The 4568-nt window shown below is 26.1% G+C and overlaps 1 pseudogene; it reads right to left on the reverse strand.

Annotated features, from left to right (window-relative positions):
• Window positions 1–1025: 1025 nt before the first annotated feature.
• On the reverse strand, window positions 1026–3112 carry LOC111026507 (annotated as a pseudogene).
• Between the last annotated feature and the right edge of the window lie 1456 nt (window positions 3113–4568).

The following is a 4568-nucleotide window of genomic DNA, read 5'->3' on the forward strand; positions in this document are numbered from 1 at the left end:
AAAATTATAATATCGAATAAAAACTCAAGCTTCAGCACAGGTAAATTGCCATACCTAACACTTTGATAATTAGTCGACTCACCTTCATATCAAAACACTAGAAGCTTACTATTGAATGAAAATTTGCTATGTTGTACGTGTATAACGTGGAGGCAAGAAATATATGGGTATCGTCCTATCAACAATCAAATTCACTTTCAAAACTGTATTAATTATTAAATTACAATGCTCTTACAGAAATATACATTTTAAATTACTAAATTTTTTAAAAAAATATTGTACTTTTTACGTATTATAAATTGAAATCTAAATAAAAAATTTTATAATAATGATATATTTGGTATACAAACAATAGTTTCAAAATCATTCCTATACTGCATGTTCCATCATAGCTATTTCATATTAGACACATTCAAGGAATGATCAAGACGCCTTAGTACACTAGTTATATGAAAAAGGGAATCCCAGTGCCTACTCCTACTCACTCACCCTACCTCTACTCTCTCACCCACACAATACTCACCTTAACTTAACTCACCCGCTGCTGTTTTCGACCCCGACTCTCGCCTATAGGATTTCTGGTGTGGTATAGATCAATGAAAAATCGAATTAAAAAATGTTGATAGATAGTTTCAGTATGTTTATACAAGTATGTAAATATTTGATTTTTAATGAAATGTAATCGTATAGTTGTGAGTAATTTCAACTTTTTTTCGAGTGTATTTTTGATGCTTGATTGTTACCTATAAAGTATAATTTTATTTTTTGTCAACATTAAATATTATACTTTAATACTGATCATTTTAGTATGTACAATATATTATTTTTTTAAAATATATTAACATTTAAAAATGTACTTTAAGAACCAAAAATATAATTTATCAAATATTGAATCTGAACTTTTAATTTATATAAAAAATATTTTTTAATAAACACATTACATACAGGTAAAATGCAAAAAGGTACAACTAATGGCAAAGTAAAGATAATAAAAAACTTATAATTCTTATAACATATAAACATTACTTTTTTTCGACATAAATACAATAAATAAAAATATCAATTTTTGTTTGAGGTTATTTTCGAAATGTATCGACCATTCCTGACCAGTGTTGAAGTTGATTATTGGAATTAATAGGGAATCGCAATGTTGTAAATCAGCCGTTTCAGGAATCAAAAATACTTGTTTCTACATCATTGCGACATTATTACTGTTATCACAAAAGACTCTGGCAAGCGTTACTTTTCTTATTTCTGCCAGTTGATCTTAAATTTAAAATAAAACACATTTACAATGAATATAAGTCATTGAAAAGATATCAGATTACTAACATTCGTTGAATAGTTCTTATTAACTGTTCTCTTACGATACACCTCATCGTTGGTCCAACCATTGCGTCGTCTTCGTGCATTTTAAACAATGCACCTACCAATAGCTCTTTTCTGTCCCAATGTTTGTATTGCTCTAATAATCTATCAGTTGCCTATAAATAATAAAGAGAAATAATGTAAAAAGTATATTATCGATTAATATTTCAAATAATTTTGAACTTACACCTTCCACCATGATCTGGGACAAATCTTGCACATTTATTATAGGTCTTAGTCTACAATATTCTCTAAGTTATGTATAATTCGGAATACCGTGATAGCGGTTTCGTTATATATCCAAGCTGAAAATACCCATTCCAAACACATTATCTGGATGCGCAGCGTAATTTGTAATCTAAAAAAAAAATTCAATAAATAATACAATCTATACCATAGATATCTTCACCATTTTATGTAAAATAAGTCGTTCGTAATATTGATTGTTTTTCACAAATCTAGCGTTTTGGTAAATAACATATCGATTTTGTGTGTATTCTGCGTAGATAATCCTCTGACAAGTTGACCTAAGTAATTTGTCATTAAATCAGTCGGTTGGTTGTAATGTTCCTTTAGCGATATACTTCCGCTGATCACTCAGTCTTCCGTATACAAACTAAACAAAAAACCATCCATATAAATTAATTAATTGGATAATTAGTACACATCAATTGATATCTCAATAAAATGTTATGATTTTTGGACTACATTTATTGATAACTTTATAACTTTTATCGAAATATTATTTTTGGGAATTTACTGACATGAGTTTATTTTTAAATGATTTATTATCCATAAAATTAAAACAATTTTTATCATACTCTTAACAAGCATCATTTTTTTCTTTTACACTGTTTTCTTATATCGTAAAACAAAACAACTTAAGTAATTTAAATTAATATTATGTAATATTCATTTAATTCAATAAATGGACTACATTGCACTATAAAAAACTATGAATAGTTTAAAAGGTTTTTCTAAAATATGTCAATAAAAATACGTCAACATTCGTCTTTAAATATTTTAAAACTATAAAAATTAAAAGTTGTTGGGAACATGGTTAAAATATATAAGTAGTGGGATTGTTTTGAGTATTATATCATTCCAATTACCCATTACAAAGTTAGGCACCTAGTTGAAAAATGCAAACATATAACATTTATATCACCATTTAAAAATAATATACATAATGCTTATAACAAAAATAAAACTCGATGAAATTGTATGTATTATTATTTATTATATAATATTAATATATTCAATTATGAACATAGGTAGACAATATGGTTCTTATGTACTTTTCACTTTTGTATATTATATTTTAATATTATTAAATATTTTATACTCACGAATAATACAAGTTATATGACGTGTTCAAAAGCAGTCGTTAAACTGTTGAAGAAGATTAAATAGTGTGGGGGCGAGTACCGATTTGTGAAATCACAGCGGATCTCGAAAAACAAAAATTGCGTCGAAACTGTTTCAAAAATGACTGTTGGCTGCTAAAACCCTGATAACATTTATATTTTAATCAAATATTCAATTAAATTTACAATTGGAAGTAAAACCTGCTTACTGAAGGTTATAATTTTTTTGATACATGTACTTGGATGTCGGTAAGTGTTTTTTCTTTTTTTTCTTTGACGTAGGTACCTATGTATACTTCCAACCAACCAGTTTTTAGGCCCTTTAAAATAATTAACTAATTATAATATTATAATGAAAATAGTTCCAAAATATATTTTAGTTTTATGCTTTCATTGATGATTGGTATTTTCATATAGCTTCAACTGAAATCTAAAGACAAAGTTACCCAAATTAAAGAAAAAATACTGTGCCATTTGGTTAACTTTGAAATCATAACTACTTGAGAAAAATAATATAATACAAAATGTTAAAAGTTAAAACCGTACTATTATTATGCTCTAAAACTAGATAACTATCTTGGTGACTACATATTATCTAGTCCAAAGTAAAAAGTAAAAAGTAATCTATGTTATTGTTTCCTATAATTTACAGAAACACATAATATTGAAATATAAAAATGTGTATTTATTCTAATATATAAATGAATCCTACGACCATTGTTTACTAATTTATGCAGTAATGCAATTATATGATGGGGGAAATGTTGTCAAGTATACTTAACTATAAAATACTAACATTTGGATATAAAATATGGAATAAATCAATAATATATTTAAATAAATAATTAATTTCTGGTGGAGGGAAGGCTGTGGTATGCCACGGCATTGATGAGAATTATAAAACAACGAATTAAATTTGGAATGAAAACGTTTCAAATGCATTATAGTTGTGAAATAGGTAATTCTGAGTACTTAAACGTCTTAAACTTTGAGTTGGAAGTAAGGAAGCAAATTTTTCTGGATGAAAGTTAGAATCAATATCAATAACAGTGTCGTGACATACCTATACGTCTTATACACTGACGGTTGAACAGAATCTAAATCTATTGCAAAATATTAACTTACCTCTTCAGGTTCTAAAAACGATGATCCAAGTACCAACATATAAATTTTAAATAATAAATAATCTTGATTTTTCAATAATATAAAATACAACTTAGAATATTTTTTTTTTATAATCTTAAATCTCTTATTAATTGTATTATATTCTACTCGTATGTACGCACCTATTTTTATACTGTAAAAATAATAATATTAGTAATTTAACTAATTTGATTATGTATTTATCTTAAACCATTTAATTCAGACATTCAGACAATATATATACATTATATTATTGATTTGTTCCATAAAAACTAAAATTTATAAAGATATAAATAACTGTATTATGAGTTGACTTAACTCATAATTAACTTGTTACTATCTTATTTAACTATACTTTTATTTGTATTATAAGTACTTACATTTTTTTTAAACATTCGTACTCAATCTGTACATTTATATTTTTAACATACATTTTGGACATCAATCTTACGCAGAAAAATAGAAAATCGCCTAAATTGAACTAATTCAAAACGGTCAGTATCATCATAAAATAAAACTCTTAGCCCGTGTTGTAATTTAAAGCTTAAGCTGTCGCTTCAGCTGTTTATACCGTTCCTCTATATTTTAAAAAACAAACAATTGAAGCAGACCCATTGAAAACAGAACTTTTATTCATGTAATATTACATAAGGCATAGTATCAATATAATAAAATATAACAGTTTTTGAA

This window comes from Myzus persicae, unplaced genomic scaffold (genome assembly GCF_001856785.1).
Source record: "Myzus persicae strain clone G006 unplaced genomic scaffold, MPER_G0061.0, whole genome shotgun sequence".
Classification (NCBI taxonomy): Eukaryota; Metazoa; Arthropoda; class Insecta; order Hemiptera; family Aphididae; genus Myzus; species Myzus persicae.